This window comes from Ambystoma mexicanum, chromosome 6q (assembly GCF_040938575.1).
Source record: "Ambystoma mexicanum isolate Mex_15411 chromosome 6q, UKY_AmexF1_1, whole genome shotgun sequence".
NCBI lineage: Eukaryota > Metazoa > Chordata > Amphibia > Caudata > Ambystomatidae > Ambystoma > Ambystoma mexicanum.
The window spans coordinates 1,233,730,033-1,233,749,504 of NC_090937.1; the positions used below are offsets into that span (position 1 = coordinate 1,233,730,033).

Here is a 19,472-nt window from a genome sequence, read left to right on the forward strand (position 1 = left end):
ATCGTATGCCGTGCAAGCTGCACCACCGCCACCCTACCCACCGATATTAGCGATCACCGCAAATAGCGGTGACCGCTATTAGCGGTGACCGTAAAGAAGCGGATCCGGAAGTTAGGCCATCGCACCGGAAAGGGAAAGAGCACGGCGGCCATCTTTAAAAACACAATCCATTGCAATCCTCCACAACCAGTGCACATCTGACCCCGAGACCCGCCACAAACCTTCACCCACATCCACCCATCGTCAGAATGCCGAACGTTGTCAAAAAATCTTGCGATCGGCTGCGGCAGGAGCGCTTCAGTAGGGAAGAGCTCACCATGTTGTCGGAAACCCTACAGGAAAACGCGGACATCGTATTCTCCACTGAAATGACCAGACCGGCAATAGCACGGAAGAAGGCCATATGGGACCCAGTCGCACAGCGGGTCAGTGCAGTAGGAACAACACCCCGCACCACAAAACAGTGCCGGAAAAGGTGGGACGACCTCCGGCTCCGTGTAAGGAGCATACTGTCTGCCAACAGAAACCTGGGCATGGCAACTGGTGGAGGAGCAGACTCACCGATTAAAATGGAGCCGTGGGAGGAGATATGTGCCACAACCATTGGCATCGAGAGTATCGAGGGGGTCGGTGAAATGGAGAGAGGAGCCCCGACATCAGGTGACGCAGGTAGGTGCCTCAAATTAAGCCATGCTAAACTTCCTGAAGTCCAGTTTCATGGGAAGCACAATGTTCCTAATAGGTTAACGCAACACATCAGCAGAAGACTGCCAACAGGCATCATTGACCTACACCCTGTACACATGCACACTCTCACTGTAGGCACCCACATTCCTGCATGCTTCTTCCACCCAAAAGGGAGACAACCTGTATGTCACTGCCTCCAAAGTGCACCATCTAGTCATCATAATCATGGCAGTCATCACAATGCCTGCTCAATGTCCGCAGACCCATCAATAACACTTTCCCTCCTTTACTCCACCACAGGCTCCCATTCGGACCTTGGCGAGGACGAGACTGGCACCACACCTGCCAAGAAGGCCAGGCCCGAGGCAACACCACACCAACCCTCCACCTCTGCTGGACCAAAAAAAAACCCACAGCAGCCAAAATCGACTGCCACAACACAGGCCAGGGCAACGATAAGCACCAAGGCAAGCAGCATGGTACCACCAGCAACAGACATCCAACAACTGATGGACACTGAAGGGACTGTGTCTGCAGGAAGCAGTACGATTGGGGAGACTGCTGCCATTGCAGCTTGCTCGGATAGTGATGTGGGGAATGATGATGATGTCATACAATGTCCGCCCACTGCCCACCCTCATTCCTCCTACCTGTCCCCATGTAGCCTGCATGCTGATAACAGACAAGGGCTATCCCGTGATGACTCCTGGCCAGCCACTCCATTCCCAGTGGAAGGTGTGGAGGAGGGGAGAAGCCCAATGAATGCGCCAATGGCATCATCCAATGCCCAAAAATACCAAGAGTCGCTGGACCAAATCTTAACAAGGCAACACCAACTGTCCTCACTCCTCACTCAGCATGTGGCCGAATGTGGAGGTGCAAGTGCTGACATGCAAAAATGTGCCGAGACTGTGAAGGCAGCCATACAATCCTCCACCAAGGACATCTGTGCCGAACTTGCCGCGGTGCGGCACGTGCTCTCGGAGCTTGTACAGACAATGAGGGACATGCGTCCTAGTGACCAGCCGAGTACCTCCTCCGCTGCCAGTTCTGCCCCAAGCAGCCCCGTCCGCAGGTCGGCCAGGAACCTGCAGAGTAAAGGCATGGGTGCCCCGGGGGCCGGTAGAGGGGGCTGCCAATAGAGGCCGCCCAGTGGAACAATTCCACATTAGGCACTTCAACACAGGCATCCACGCACTTTTGCGGGGAGTTGAAGGGGAAGGGGGGAGTGGGTGTGTTGGGGAGTTGAGAGGGGAAGGGGGAGTGGGGAGTGGGTGTGTTGGGGAGTTGAGGGGGGAGGGAGGAGTGGGTGTGTTGGGGAGTTGAGGGGGTGGGGGGAGTGGGTGTGTTGGGGAGTTGAGGGGGGAGTGGGTGTGTTAATTGAATTCAAATTTACAATACAATTTTTGCTTGATTACAAATCACATGTGTGGACATTGCTCATTGTGTATGTGTGCTTTATTGGTGAACAGTCCACAGTGTGCATATTCCAGACACACAGTGCCCCAATTGCCATCTCCATGTGACACCCCCCATCCGTGTGTGCTAGAAACATTGGTTGATCAGAGTCTGACGCATGTCATGTCCCTCCTGTGCATCGCTGCCTCCCTGAGGTGCTGCCCCATCCCCACCCTCCTCATCCTCATCGTCAGGTGGTTGCAGTTCAGCGTCAGGGGGCAGGGGCACATTCCATCTGATGCACATATTGTGTAGCATGACACATGCCATGACGATCTTTGCCACCTTCTCATGGCGGTACAGGAGTGCCCCACCAGACCTGCTGAGGCAGCGAAACCGTGCCTTCAATAGGCCAAATGCCTGCTCAATCACCACACGGGTTTGTGTATGTGCACGATTGAAGTCCTCCTCGTGCTGGTTCTGTGGGTTCCGGGCTGGTGTAAGGAGCCACCTCTTCAGGGGATAGCCTGCATCACCTGTATGTGGGCAACAATGTATGTGTCAGTCATGACATCAAATCTCAAATCATGACGTGCCACCATGGCATGCATTCAACTGTTACTTTGTACCACTTTTACATGCACAAATGGATTCACACTATGTGACCGGTATATGTGTATTCCTCTCATGGACTGTTTTGCATGCCATCAGCCAATGTATGCAGGGGGTGTCGAATGCCTTGTGAGTGCCCATCCACTGTGTTCGTTCATGGCGTTTGTTTTGGTGACCTGGCAGGTGTCCTGTGATATCAACGATCTCATCATGGCAACATTGCTGTCAGCCTCATGATGACCCCACTGAGCACTACTAATGTTAATAGGCACATTTTTTGGGCCTCGGTGTCTGTGTAGTGGTGTATTGATGTTTTTGTCCGTCATGTGCCTCCTTTGTGCGCAGTTATGGGGGACTGGCCCTTCAGTTGATGGTGTTTGGTGCCGTGTATTGGCTGAAGTAATTGCATGTAGGTGCATTTCGTTAAGGTCAATGTGGTCCGAATCGGTACAATGCACTTGCAGATGGTTGGGTCATGGTTGGGACACACATTCATTCACATGGTAGGGCTGCTTGCATCGGGCATTATGTGTACAGGTGTCAGTTGACGTTTGGGCTGCTTTAGGGTATGAGCTGGCTCGATTGCCTCTGGTACTCGCAGCCAGGTAAAGTATGCATCATTCCCCCCCCCCCTTTCAGCCAGGTAAAGTATGCATCACCCCCCCCTTTCAGCCAGGTAAAGTATGCATTGGTACGTCAATCACCTACCCACTTCACATTTCCATGGCCATGACATGAGACTCACCGAGTAGTCAGGATCTTGGCCCTGCATGTCGCTCCATGTAGCGTGGTATTGTGGAGTTACGCAGGACCATTGAATCAGGGTTGATCCAGGGAATCGGGCACAACAATGTGTGATGATCCTGTTGGAGTGACATACCATTTGCACGTTGATTGGGTTAAATAGTTTACGGTTGCGGTACGCTACCTCCCTGGCATGTGGGACCACCAATTCCACATGGGTGCAGTAGATGGCAGCAATGCAACCAGGTATGCTGGCTAGTGCATGGAAACCCACTTTGGTGTTTGCAATCTCCTGGGCAGACCGTGGTAAGGAAATGTGGTCGTCCGTGTGCTTGAGGAGGGCATCGAGCACTTGGATCAGCGTACGTGAGAATAATGGTTGTGAAATGCCATGCAAGTGCCCCACTGTGTGCTGGTAGGTGCCTGTGGCCAGGAAGTGGAGCACGGACACTACCTTCAGTAGGGGGGATGGCGGTGGGTGTTTCTATCATGCTGACGATGTTGTGTAACATGTCAACGATGGTGGTGATGGTGTCCCGGTCCAAACGGTACAAGGTATGGATCTTCTCAGCAGTGAGGTTGAATGGACTGGCTCGGAATGCGTGGGATTGGGGGCTGTCTGCGTGGTGGCACTGGCTGTGCTGGTGGGGCTTGCTGGCCCTGCCTTGCCTTCCTTCTCCTCCTCCTGCAACTCCTCTGTGCTGCCTGTTGTTGTTGTTGTAGTTGTAGCACTTGCATTGCAATCAGGTCCTCCAGCCCCAACATTGCTAATCATATTGGAATCATTGTGGAGTGTGACTGGGTGTGGGAAGGGGTGGGGTGTGCTCTTTTTGTACTTGGCGAGTCTGTATTGCCTCCACCTGTGCCGATTATGTGCACCTGTGGCATCTGGGAACACTGCACATGGCCATTTACGGTTGGTTCGCGATGGCGGAATTAGCACCATGGCTGTAAGGTACTTTACGGCCTTCGCGATGGCATTAAGAGCATGTCCGCTTGGTTCGTGATTTGCCCACATTTGCGCGATGCCTGTACTTACGGCATGGAAGGTCGCCTGCGTGCGAGCTTGGTGCTGTTAGCGACACCGTTAACTACGATGCCGCTAATTGCACTTTCACGGGTCATGATCGGACCTAGCGGTAAGCGATGTCGGTAATCATTTACTGGCATCGTTTTTCACTTACCGCCGGGGTCGTAATGAGGGCCTATGTTTATTATCTGGTTGCAACCATTATAAACAGACAGCACCCTATCATAACACTGGCAAAACAAATAACTGAACTTGTCTCCAGTTTCCCTTCACTTACATCCCCTGAGGGTCTTTCTCCTTGCATTTGTCATACATTTCTTTAGGTATTCCTGCCCCCCTTTTAACAACTATAGAACACATTGTAAACAATCAGTGTCCTTCAGTTTCCCTCTATCCTCCTGGGATTAAGTGGTTCTTCACTTCTGGGTCAGTCGCTCTGATCTGACAATATCCCGTGTCATCCCCCTTGGGTGAGGGGTGTCAGGCTGATGCCCCCTGACGCACATCTGGTTGAGAATAGTACCCCATTGTCCAAGCAGGTTTAGGACAGAACAATCCATAATGGAGGTACAGGTGGCCTTCACCCAGTGCACCGATGAGATTCCAACGCACTGCCTCAGCCGTCCTTTAGTGCATGTCTCTTTTAGTAGAAGCTCTTGAGGCAAGTATTACCACCTGCCAATAGGCAGCAACATCCCTATCCAATGTCTGTGGAAAAGATGAAAAATAACAAACTCTCGGGCATATACACAATTATAATACTGTAAGTATAGAATGCTGTTTGCAGACTGCTCCCATATCATGGTTAATTCACCCATTATGATCATAGTCATCCAATAGCCTTCATGGCAACATTTTACAGTACAAATCAGGTACCCTCTCTCTCTGGTGCCATCAGTGTTAACAGAACACCCGCCACTTTTGCGCTTAGTTTCTGATCAAATGCACCTATGATATCCCAATTCACCTATTTTTCGTTTGCAAGGGGAATTCTATTCTAAACGTACTGTTACTATGGTCCATTCCTGCTTTTAGTTTGTGCAGGTGAGCCATCTACTTTTGCCATGCTAGGTCTAAAATACATACAGTCATCATCATGTGTTTGTAACAGTTTTCACAGCTCTTGTTGCAGCATCATACTTTCCTGCCTCATTTCTATCAGAGCAAAAGAGGGTTTTGAATTGGGGAGAGAACATAGAGAAAACGAGCTGGAGGATCGTTTAGGTATGCCCACTGCTCCTGAAAGGCAACAACACTGTGTACAGCACCAAATGACACCTGTCAATAGAGGAAAAAACACTGAGACATACTATGGTTGTAATGCAAGGTTACTCAAATACTTCCTTGTTTACCACGTTTAAGATATATTCCTACATACAAATTGTAGCTCTGTGATGAGCCACTTCAAACACCTTAATTTCCTTTCTATACACTGTCGCCAACACCTGCAAACACTGTGTCATATCTGTCACATGTTGTACTGCTTCTTATACTCCTTCCATATCCTTAAACTCGTGGCACTAAGTTTGGCCAACCCTTCAAACCCTTCAGAAATTCAACATATACCTTTATCTTCCTTTGTTCTGTAACTGGCCAAACGACAGTGAATAGCTTAGTACTAGTATGGATGGAGAAATTCAAGTCAAACTCTGGCAGTGCCACTAACTTTACACATTAATCCGTTCCTCAAAACAACCTTCTTAATACTAAACTATACCCAATGTCTTCTCCTTCTCAACAAAGCCTGTCCCCAACCAACACTATCTGTCCTTCAGTTAATTTACTTAAACAATGCAATGATTGGTGCTGCAGAGGCCATAAATCCCAATTTGAAACATTGCTAAACCACAGATTAGGAGTCAGTCTCATGGCAGAGATAAGATATTGAGAGGTATTGTTGGGTTGCTTTATTTCCCATTCTTCATGGTGTGTCATCCATTCCCAGGTTCACCCTGCCCATGGTCCAGATGTAATTCTGCTGGCCAGTGGCCATAGTCCCTGTATTGGCCCATCATCACACATGAGCATGCTTTGTCCTCACAGTACAGGCTGCGGTACTTCCAGAAGTTCTTCCACTGCCACAAGTGCTCTGGTATGCCAGAATCTTTCTTCAACAGTCTGGGCCAACTGTTATTTTGCACATCTTCACAAATAGAAATCAATTGAGCCTTCAAATAATCTTGCACCTCTTTGAACTCTGTGTCCCATTCACGATTCCGTTCAACTTCTAGCATACATCCATCAGTTTTTGGAGGGCCCCCTGAGCATGCGGACTCAAACTCCCTATGACATGGCCTTGCTGCCTGTAAGCTCTGCCCCATATATTAGCCCGGTGACCTTCTAGTTGATCTAATTGACCCTCTAAATTTGAACCCTTGTACATCCCCCAAGTTGCAAGTGCAGAATTATCCCCATTCCACATTTTTGTCTAATCTGTCCCTTTTCTGTGTCCTTCAAACATATTGTCTAGTTGCTGCGCTAATCAGATACCAGCCCCCTGAGTACAATTCTGACAGTGCCTGGTCACGTGGAAGGCAGATAAAGAAATAGTAAACAAAACCATTGTGTCATGATCTCTGCTTCCAAAAGGTCAGGGTTTTCCCAACTCCCTTGGAAGCAGATCCATAACCCAGGTTCCGAGTGCCAACCAGTCCCAATTGGGACCTTTTGGACCCAGTCCTGGCGCCAGTGGCACCAGGCTCATAAATATGCCCAGTCCCAGCGCTGGAAGCGCCGGGCTCATAATGCTTGGGTGGACTTACCTGCAGCAGACCATGCTGCTTACTTGCCTGCCAGTTGAGCCTCTGATCCTCTTCTGTTTGGAACTACTTTTCCTGTTGGGTGGGGCTGGAGCCACTCCCTAGATTCAGAACACTGGAACTCTTCTGGAAGGCAGGAACTCTTTTTTTACCAGGAACTCTTTTCTTACTTAGGCGTGGCTGTGGAAGGAGACACCTAAGCACTACAGGAGGCTATTTAAACCACACCCGGTGGATGAATCTTGCTTTGCGTCATTCTGCACCCTCTGCAGCAGAACGCTCATCGTGTCTTCTGCATCCGGTCCTGGGCCTAAGGAAAAAGGCTTACCATCCTGAATCCAGTCTTCAGCAACACCTATAAAGACAAGAAAGAACAGGTTAGCATTCCGGCATCTGAAAGGCAAAGGCTTACCTACTCTTCGTGCGCTCCGGAGGCCGTCGGCACTGCATCTCGCATCTGAAAGACAAACAAGGTGCGTTTAAAGACATTGGGGAACTTTAATACTCACGAGCCATTACTCCTTTCCACATCTAACCCAATGGGTATCCCGGCACCCTGCAGCCGCTCCGAACTTGTACCTGCAAAATAAAAAGACAGTTAGAGCGCTTTGTGAAGCTGGCAACAAGCGCTTACCTACGTGCTTCCAGGTGCTTCTATTCATCACACGGGCTCCATCTTCAACTCACTTCAGCCCGTCATCCGCCATCGCCGGAACCCTGCAAAACAAGAGACATCATTATTAAAGACTTTAAAGACATTTGAGTTACTCGAAACTTACCGTTCGTGCAGTAAACGACGGACAGCAGTCCTCTGAAGTCAAGAGGCCTGCGCTACCTATCCAGTGAAGAAACTGGCTAGAGCACCCTGCCCCGAGGCAGATGGAGAGCTCGGCATTCACTTACCTAAGGTGAGAGCGTTAACCTGTGGGGGCCTACAGGAGAGGAGAAGAGGAAAGAGATAGGGACACCCCAATAACCCCAGTTCATTAACCCCGTATTTTCTATCTGCAGACATCTTACTCTGCACGTCAGGCATACAGGGCACAGAGGTCCAGCCCAAAGAGCCAATCGGGTGCTGCACATCACCTTTTAAGATACGGTAGTCGCCCAGTCAAGACCGGCGCCTCTGCGAGAATCAGGTGAGCGTTACAGAACGCAAAGCCTACCGCAAAACTCTCGCCCAGGCGCTATGGAAACCTCTGATACTGACCACCTAGCCCGGTTACTTGAGGAACTAAAAGCAGAAGTGCATGCAGCTCGTCAGGAAACAAATGCTCTAAGAAGGGAACTAATTATTTCCAAGGAGAGAACAGAAGATCTTGCTAGACAATTGCTACAGTCACAAGCCGGACAGACCCCGCTATCCGCATCAGGGGCAAATCTTCCTTCAACATCCTCTATGAATCCAGTGCAGATCAACCTACCTGGGAATGTACCTCTGGCTCCGCCCGAACGATTTTCTGGTGACCCAAAGAGGTTTGCAGTATTTATCAATCAGTGCCGGTTGCACTTCTTATGCCGGCCAGCAGCCTTTCCAACTGATCAAGCTAAAGTAGCTTTTGTACTTTCGTACCTTAGTGGCAATGCGGCAGACTGGTCGATCCCTCTAGTTAATCAAGATGATCCGGTTCTCCATGATTTTCAAGCCTTTCAGCTTAGTATGGAAAAACTGTTCGCAAGACATGCACAGGGGCAGGCCTTGGACAATGAGCTTCTTTCGTTGCGACAGGGTAATCAAGACCTTTTGGCTTATATTGCGTCTTTCAACAGACTGATAGTGGAAACTCAATGGCCTGAGGACAAAAGGATTACGCTGTTTTATAGAGGTCTACGTGGAGAGCTCAAAGACGTTTTAGCCCAAGTAGTGAATCCCCCACAAGACTGTTCGGATTATATAGACTTGGTCGTTCAAATAGATCACAGACTGCAGAACAGGAAGGCCGATCGTTCCAAGTTTGATGCTCGAGTATTTTCCAAACCGCCAACTCCTTCCAAAGGAGTAGACTCCGGGGAACCCATGCAAATAGGGGGTCTGAAAGGTCCTCTAACACAAAGGGAGCGGGAAAGGAGAAAACAGTTGCAATTATGCCTATATTGCGGAAACTCAGAGCACTTTCTTCGAGACTGTCCGGTGAAACCTGCCAAGAAGGCAGTAGGAGCTGCAGTTACCACAGTTACAAACTCTGAGCAGGGAAACGACCTCGCCCGACAAGTATAGAGGTCCTCTTGCCGAGCGTGAAAACCAGTTCCGTGACCTTGCATTTCGTGATACCTATGGTCCTCATTAGCCCTGATAATCCGGGTCGATTACATGCAATTGAAGCTTACGTCGACAGCGGTGCCATCGGCAATTATGTGGATCATGAAATGGTTTTGAGGATGAATCTAACTCTTTGTCCCAAGGCTGTAAAGCACGTCATTACTACGGTGGATGGTACGGAGATAGCCTCCGGGCCAGTAACGCACACCACTCAAGAGGTGACGCTAGTAAGTCAAGATGGACACCATGAGAAGATTGTGTTCGATGTGATCAAGGCCCCTCAGTTCCAGATTATTCTAGGAATACCTTGGTTAGAGAAACACAATCCTCTGATCGATTGGCGAGCAAGAACGGTCCAGTTTCCAGAATGTGTCTCTACGTGTCACCCTCCACCTGGTGTTGCACTGGCAGCAATTTCTTCAGAGACTCCCCAGTTACCTCCCGAATACCTAGAATACCAAGATGTTTTCCGGAAGGAGCAGGCTAACTCTCTACCTCCTCATAGGTCTTATGACTGCCAGATAGACCTGATACCTGGATCTACTCCTCCTTGTAGTAGAATTTATGCCCTCACCGAGCCTGAGAACCTTCACCTTCGACAATACCTGGATCAATACCTGGCAAATGGGTTTATTCGTCCCTCCAAGTCCCCTGCCTCTTCAGCTTTGTTCTTCGTTCCAAAAAAGGAAGGAGACCTTAGAACTTGTATCGATTATCGCTCCCTGAACCAGATCACCGTTAAGAATAGATATCCGTTACCTTTGATCCCTGAACTCCTGGACCAAGTCAGAAAAGCATGCATATATACAAAGCTGGATCTTAGAGGAGCTTACCACTTGGTACGAGTAAAAGAGGGCGATGAATGGAAGACGGCCTTCCGCACCAAGTATGGGCTATTTGAATATCAGGTCATGCCCTTCGGACTTTGCAATGCCCCGGCCGCCTTTCAATATTTTATGAACAATGTCCTCAGAGAGCTCATAGATGTGTGTGTGTTGTTGTTTACATCGACGACATTCTCGTTTATTCTTCATCGGAATCTGAACATCGGAAACACGTGAAAATGGTCCTCGAAAGATTGCGTCAACACAAACTTTTCGCTAAGTTGGAAAAATGTGTTTTCAACGTGACTGAAGTTGAATTCTTGGGATTCATATTATCACCTGGCGGAGTGCGTATGGATTCAAAGAAGGTCGATGCAGTTCTCAAATGGCCATCACCATCCTCCGTAAAAGGTGTGCAAAGCATGTTAGGCTTCGCTAACTTTTACCGCAGGTTTATCCCCGAGTTCTCTCGAATAGTCCAGCCCATCACTGCCTTGTTAAAGAAAAACAAACGTTTTGAATGGTCTACTGAGGCGGAACAAGCTTTCCAGGATTTGAAGACTAAATTTATCTCTGCACCAATCTTAAAACACCCTCGCCCCGAACTCCCCTATATCGTGGAAACTGATGCTTCAAGCCTTGCCATGGGGGCAGTTCTATCACAAAAGGACCCGGTAACCAATCAGTTGCATCCCGTGGCATTTTGGTCCCGCAAATTCTTGCCTCCTGAAGTCAATTACACGATTACTGACAAGGAACTTCTGGCTATCAAGTCTGCCTTTAAGGCTTGGCGGCATTATCTGCTGGGGGCCCGACACACCGTTACTGTGATTACGGATCACCGAAACCTGCAATATTTGAAAACCGCAAAAGCCCAATCCTCTAGACAACTCCGTTGGGCATTATTCTTTGCCGAGTTTGACTTCATAATTACCTATCGACCTGGTACCAAGAACGGTAAAGCCGATGCCCTTTCTCGGATGGGAGTGGAAGAACACTTGATCAACCCTAAACCTGTACCAATCATTCCCGAACAAAGAATTCTGGGTGTAATCACCACAGAATCCATAGAGGAAGTTAAGGATAAAGCCAGGCAACTTGTAACTCCAGCAGACATACAGAATTGGCATCTGCAGGGAAAGGACTTTGCAGTAAAGGACAACTTATTGTATTTCCAAGAACGATTATACCTACCCAGCACAGATTTACAGAAAAAAGTAATCTCTTGTTATCACGACTCTTTAATGGAAGGTCATCCCGGTATAGCCAAGACCTCAGAAAAGATCAAGCGCTACTTCTGGTGGCCGTCTTGGAAAAAAGATATCAGAGACTTTATAAGAGTCAAAAGGAAAGACCAGCAGGCCTCTTACGCCCTATTGACATCCCACCTCGCCCTTGGCATACGCTTTCTATGGACTTCATCACCGATCTACCTCCATGCTCCGGATACAATACGATTCTAGTAATCGTGGACTTATTCTCCAAGATGGCGCATTTCATTCCGCTCAAAGGCTTGCCAACAGCAGCAACTCTGGCCCGAGAATTTCTCGAAAACATCGTCCGACTGCACGGTTTTCCTTCGGTTCTAATTTCGGATCGAGGTAGTCAATTTATTTCTCATTTTTGGCGAAGTTGCTGTCGGTCGGCTCAAATTGATGTGAGACATCGACCAGTCACCACCCTCAGACCGACGGACAAACCGAGAGGACCAATCAAACTCTGGAACAGTATTTACGCTGCATACTGCAACAAACTGAAAAAACTTGGAAAGATATCCTTTGGATAGCCGAGTATGCCTACAATAACTCTGTCCATTCGGGAACTGGGAAAACCCCGTTTTTTCTTTTGTACGGCAGTCACCCTCGAACCTCGGAGTTGGATCCCCTCCAAGATCTTGAAACACCAGCAGTAGACTACCTGCATTCTACAATCACCCAAGCCTTTAAGGAAGCTGTTTCTCACCTTCAAAGGGCTAAAGAACAATACAAGAAAGGAGCAGATCAACATCGGAAGGAAGCCCCTCACTATCAAGTAGGGGATCAAGTCTGGTTATCCACCAGATATCTATCTCTAAAAGGGCCACGCACATTCAACACAAGATACCTTGGTCCCTATTCCATCACTACCATAGTAAACCCAGTAGCGGTCAAGTTGGACTTGCCCCCGCACATGAAGATACATCCGGTCTTCCACGTCTCTCTATTAAAACCCGTGCAACCTCAAACCCGACTAACCAAATCTCCAAAACCTATCCTAGTTGATGGAGAACTCGAGTTTGAAGTCAAAAGCATTCTGGACTCCAAGATCTCCAAATCTAAACTATTCTACCTAATTGACTGGAAAGGCTACGGCCCCCAAGAGAGATCCTGGGAACCTGCTGAATATGTCCACGCTCCTCGCCTAATCAAAAGATTTCACCAAACATTTCCTGACAAGCCAAAACCCCCGGAGAAGCCCGGTTTGGGAGGGGCCTTGAGGGGGGGTACTGTCATGATCTTTGCTTCCAAAAGGTCAGGGTTTTCCCAACTCCCTTGGAAGCAGATCCATAACCCAGGTTCCGAGTGCCAACCAGTCCCAATTGGGACCTTTTGGACCCAGTCAGCCAGTGGCACCAGGCTCATAAATATGCCCAGTCCCAGCGCTGGAAGCGCCGGGCTCATAATGCTTGGGTGGACTTACCTGCAGCAGACCATGCTGCTTACTTGCCTGCCAGTTGAGCCTCTGATCCTCTTCTGTTTGGAACTACTTTTCCTGTTGGGTGGGGCTGGAGCCACTCCCTAGATTCAGAACACTGGAACTCTTCTGGAAGGCAGGAACTCTTTTTTTACCAGGAACTCTTTTCTTACTTAGGCGTGGCTGTGGAAGGAGACACCTAAGCACTACAGGAGGCTATTTAAACCACACCCGGTGGATGAATCTTGCTTTGCGTTATTCTGCACCCTCTGCAGCAGAACGCTCATCGTGTCTTCTGCATCCGGTCCTGGGCCTAAGGAAAAAGGCTTACCATCCTGAATCCAGTCTTCAGCAACACCTATAAAGACAAGAAAGAACAGGTTAGCATTCCGGCATCTGAAAGGCAAAGGCTTACCTACTCTTCGTGCGCTCCGGAGGTCTTCACACTGCATTCCGGCATCTGAAAGACAAAAGCTTACCAACTCTTCGCACGCTCCGGAGGCCGTCGGCACTGCATCTCGCATCTGAAAGACAAACAAGGTGCGTTTAAAGACATTGGGGAACTTTAATACTCACGAGCCATTACTCCTTTCCACATCTAACCCAGTGGGTATCCCGGCACCCTGCAGCCGCTCCGAACTTGTACCTGCAAAATAAAAAGACAGTTAGAGCGCTTTGTGAAGCTGGCAACAAGCGCTTACTTACGTGCTTCCAGGCGCTTCTATTCATCACACGGGATCCATCTTCAACTCACTTCAGCCCGTCATCCGCCATCGCCGGAACCCTGCAAAACAAGAGACATCATTATTAAAGACTTTAAAGACATTTGAGTTACTCGAAACTTACCGTTCGTGCAGTAAACGACGGACAGCAGTCCTCTGAAGTCAAGAGGCCTGCGCTACCTATCCAGTGAAGAAACTGGCTACAGCACCCTGCCCCGAGGCAGATGGAGAGCTCGGCATTCACTTACCTAAGGTGAGAGCGTTAACCTGTGGGGGTCTACAGGAGAGGAGAAGAGGAAAGAGATAGGGACACCCCAATAACCCCAGTTCATTAACCCCGTATTTTCTATCTGCAGACATCTTACTCTGCACGTCAGGCATACAGGGCACAGAGGTCCAGCCCAAAGAGCCAATCGGGTGCTGCACATCACCTTTTAAGATACGGTAGTCGCCCAGTCAAGAACGGCGCCTCTGCGAGAATCAGGTGAGCGTTACACATTGCTAAAGTTTCATTTTACACCATGTATCACTATAAACCAATCCTTCTGGTTATAACCTTTGATTATGTACCCAAGTGTTTTTTTTTTTTTTTAAATCTTCAATTTCTACTTTGGTGATTGTACGTGCTGAATCATAGTGCACATGTGGTTCTCTAAACTATTTGAAAAAACAACACTGGCTTTCTGTAGAATTCAAACACACCTTCACCGGCCTGGTACTTTAACACCCATCCACTATGGTTAGTAAATAACACTCCAACCATACTTGATGTCCCTTCTCTTTCCCCATTATAGAACTGAGATGTTCCATCATACAATATCCTAGCTCTACCACCCGGTGCATTGCAATAGGCAAGTTTACCACATCTGGAACTATGCTTGCATTAACACCAAGTTCTGTCTTTGTTGTCAGTGCTGTGGTCTGAGTGCACTGCATATACCAATTTATGATCTTTGAAATCATTTTATTTTTGCTCCTAATAAAAAGAACAGAGTTACAATAATATATCAAATCAGAAATATGTGATGGTTCAGAGTACAATATTGCTAGTTGTTGAGTTACCGTAGTAGGTATATTAGTAACAGTACTCATATCTCAAGCTTGGGGTTTCCTTGTGGGTTCTTCTATGAGTTCAAAACAGTACTCATATCTCAAGCTTGGGGTTTCCTTGTGGGTTCTTCTATGAGTTCAAAACTTTCAAATAGTCTTCATCACTCATCCAGTTAGGTAGAGACTCACAGGGAGATGGTACTATGCCCACTGAACATTCTGCTGGCTGTGGTATAAATCCGAACCAAATATTGGTAACTTCCTCCTTGCCACTGTACTATCCATCTGCCGATGTCACAACATTTATCATGTTTTTTATTGCTAATGTGCTTTGTATAATAGAATCAGGTTCTTTTAAAACTACCTTTACATACGCCAATACAGAAAAAGCAATTAGCCAGAATATAGCAGTAACACTGTGGCGGTTGCCACCTGTTTGCCTTCGCTTAAATGCACCCATTTTGGGTGTCCCTGAACCTTCACACCTGAGTTCGAAGTCAGTAGAATCAGGTAGGGCCCCTTCCACCTTGGGGCTTGTCAGGACATTGTCGCCGGCTTAGAAGGAATGACCTGGAGAGTCTGGTTCCCTTGGCAGAGCAGCTTGAACCCGATTATGAATGATAATGGCAGAGGACATTAGTATCTTAACATATTCTAAGAATTGATCATCTGCCAATTGCAAATTATATGGTACACTTTTCACAGGTGGTGATACTGTAATCTCATAGGTCTTCCATAGAAGATTTTCCCAGAGGGGGTGTGCTTCTCATGCTTAACAGAACTAGAGGGAGTGCTTCTGGTGATTTATTGGTATAATTTGGCAAATTTATTTTTCGATACTCCATTTCGTATCTTAATTGCCCTGGCTGAATGGAGATGGTGAGGGAAATGTAAATTATGATGGACCTTCAAAGTGGACAACAGTATTTTGATTATATTATTAACAAAATGAGTTCCTGATCACTGTTAATACATACCGGAATCCCAAATCTAGCATTTATAGCACGTAGATTCGGTACAAATTGATATACATATGTAACGGGTTTCTTTACAGGAAAATAGGAATATTAAATATACTGCAGGTCTGGACAATTATTCCCTGATTCAAAATGATTTTATCACTGGGGTAATTCTGTCCTCGGCCTCAGGTTTCGAGGGATATTGGATTGTACGGGGTAACTGTTTGAACGTATCTACGTTCATCCTTACTCGTTCAGCTGTGTATATATCCTACTTCATTGTAATGAGTGGACGGCGTACAATCTGATATCAAATCAATTAACTCCTGTATGTTTTCCATTGTTCCACTGTCTGTTACTCCTCCTTCAGTATATTCCCTTAGTCAGGCCATCATTGTCGCCACATTATCTCTGTCTGGAAAGCAGTATATAGTGCATCTCATTTTGCACATAAAATCTCTTTCTTATGAAGTCATGGGAGATATGGGACTTAAAAGAAGTGCATGTTGATTGATTATGGGGAACAATATGATGGGTAGTGGTTCAGTCACCTGGTGTATTACAGTGGTATTCAATGTTCCTACCACTCCCCTGTATCCTCCCTGGTGGTTCTGATATGTCTGCAAGACCATTCGACCTCTGCCTGTATGTAACCCCCCTCTTTGGGCTTGTATCCCCTGAAAGTTTCCCACACCCTGATGCTGTCCCTGCACCTGTCACTCAAGACTTTGCATCTGTAATGTCATATGTTTATTATGAAACATCTCCTTTCTCAGCTCGTGTGAGGCAATGATTTCGCCACAGCCACCAGCTCCGCTAATGGTTTAGTCTGACATCCTATATATATGTTCTTTAGCTGCATACTTTCAGGTGCAATCCTACAACAAAAGAGTTGGATATAGCTTTCTGCACTGTTTCTTCTGGTTTTGTAATACCTGAGTGCTGAGTGAATACCTCCTTCCGTCTAAAAAGTTGGCAGGTGATTTGCCCTTATTTTGTTTACAATTTGATATTTTTGCCCAATCACTTTTTCTATGGCACACCTCTGCGATCATCATCACTATCCTATTGCTACCCTGCATCAGGGCATCCCCTGTGCCTGGATCAGCAGCTGGCCAAGCCGCTCTTTCCTTTAATCATTGTCTTACCTCCGGTGCCATCACTAGTGTCATAAGATGATTTATATCTGCCCACGATGGGTTGTAACACTGCATTATTGTCTGAAATTCCTACACATATCGGTGCAGTTCTTCCCTTATATTAGGCAATCATTTAGCTAATTTACTAAGATCTCTCAGTGTCAATAGTGCATAGACTAGCATTAATGCCTGTGGATGTTCCTCATCTCCCTAAATACCTGGCAATTGTCAGAGTGGATCGTCAAATGTATGTGAATCCCTTCCATATATGGTCCCTCTCCTTGTTACCAAGGGATTGTATGCCAGTAGAAGTCCCATGAGTGAGGGTGCTCCACTGGTTCTCCTCTACTGGGCCCCAGTTTTCTGATGCTGTGGACACTATAAGGGAATTCTCCTCTGTGATTGGGTCTTCTCCTAGTTTTCGTCTTCCAGGTTGGTGAAAAATCAAACATATCCTCTGATGTTTCACTGTCCGCATCCTCTTTCTTGTCCCCATACATCTTTCCCTCATGCTCTAACATCTGTTGGCAATGTTGGCCCCCCCTCTAGTGCTCTTCCACCCCTTAAAAATTGTATTTGACTTCTCAATCTGTCATTATTAAATCCCTGACTTTCCCGGCATCCGTTCTAGCTGTGGCCTCTTCTAGCCATGTGGCTAACACTCCCCATTGTACTGCTGGTATTTTTGTACTTTCATTTTCTATTGCCCATTTTAGGGCTCCTAGTTTATCTAAGTTAAACGTCCCCTCAATCAGGAAGTGAGGGTCTGTTTTGTGGCCATGAGTACAAAAAACACACAATGAACTGTTAAACAGTCTAAACATATAATGAGTGGGTGACCCCTTTGGGGGTTCCGCCACCTCCTTTGACTGTTGTTTGCCCATCTTACTTTCTCTATTTAAACCTGCTTTCACTCCTCATTTGCCCCGTTACCCAGGTGCCTCTGCTCTACTCATTCTTTGACTAAACTTATTTGTGGTTCTGAGAGGGGAACTAGTTCAATAACCATTCATTTGTCCACCTGTCCTTATTTACTAATGGTCTTTTCCCTTTCCTCTGAGCCATTACTTTTAAGCCATGCCTGTGCATTGTACCAGGCTTTGCTCCTTACCTTGATATTGTTTTATGTCAATCTCTGGGTAAAAAATAGATAGCACCAAAATAATCACAGTTATAACACATGCAAACACTGCTAACAATGCTTCATACCCCACCCAGAACCTCCATCCCATTTCAGATTATCCCCTAAATACATGCCATCCTGTGTTGTTCATGTCCTGGTCCCTCGGTTCCCCCGTGAGGCTTCGAATACACTCTCACCAGCCCTGATCTCCTTCTACGGAAGCCCCTATGGACATTTTCAAGTAAGTGTCCTACCTTTTCATGTTGAGCACTTGTGGGGGTGTCTGGATGGAGGCCATCAGAGTCTGGTTGTCTGCATTGTTGCGCAACAGCCATGAGTTTCTGACACAATGTATGAATGGAAAAATAAGAAAAGGACTCAGGAGTCATATTGGAAATGGACAAAGCAAGACAATGTTTATTATCTGTTTGCAACCATTATAAACAAATAGCATCCTATCATCCCACCACCCAAACTAATAACCTAACCCACCTCAGGTTCGCTTTCCCTTATTTTCCCTCACAGTCTTGTCCCCTAGCATTGGTCATACATCCATGTAGGTACCCTCATCCCCCTTTTATAACAATTGAATGCATTGTAAACAATCATAGTCCTTCTTCAGTTTCTGTCTATCCTCCAGGAAGCCCATGGTTCTCCACTTCTGGGTCAGTTTCTCTGTTCTGACGGTATCCTGTGTCGTCCTCCTGTGGTGAGAGGTGTGGAGCCTACGTCCTCTGATGCACATCCAGTTGAGAATAGTAACCTATTGTCCAAGCAGGTTTAGACCAGTAGACTCCTTAGAGACTACTGTGACATTGTGTAAGTGCCTTATGGTCGCTTAGAGACTACTGTGACATTGTGTAATGCCTTATGGTCGCCTAGACTACACTGCGTATTAGTATTGGGTATCAGCACTGTGCACCAGCATTTCTCCGATTCTCTGCGCTAGTACCCGCACTGCAGCACCACTGTGTACTAACATTGCGCACTAGCTTCTCTCTGACGACTTTGTGCGTCAGTTCCCTCTAAACTTAGAAATGATAACCTGGACCTTCCTCATTATGTTCCCATTCTGCCTGGTCCCTCATGACACCCCTTGCACTGGGTCACACTTTCGCTTACACCCCAACGGCCTCAGCAGACTAGCCTGCCCCAGACATTATCCCATACCCTGCCCCACCCCCTTCCTACCCAACATCAATCCCTTCCAGCCTACCTCCTCCATTGACTCTCATCGCATAGCAAACACCCCCAGCCCCCAAGAAGCATCACAAACTACTCCCATCGGCCAACCCACTATCACGAACCTTACTACCAGCAGATCCTATCCCTGCTCAGGATTATCGAGATTCACCCGACTCAGATCCAGAACACACACACCCGCATCCTTCCCCAATCTAGGCAACAAACAAAACATAACCTTTACCAAATCTGCCCCTCACGGCACACGCCCTACACCTCCGACAGACCAGATATCACACGGCCTGATCGC

General features: G+C 47.3%; 1 protein-coding gene across 1 annotated transcript in view; it reads right to left on the reverse strand.

Annotated features, from left to right (window-relative positions):
- LOC138516591 (uncharacterized) overlaps positions 1–19,472 on the reverse strand; it is a 210,463-nt gene that overhangs the window by 144,749 nt on the left and 46,242 nt on the right. Inside the window, exon 3 of the mRNA XM_069631843.1 lies at positions 18,235–18,321. The gene's annotated coding sequence lies outside the window, so the exon portion shown is untranslated. The remainder of the gene's footprint in view (positions 1–18,234; positions 18,322–19,472) is intronic.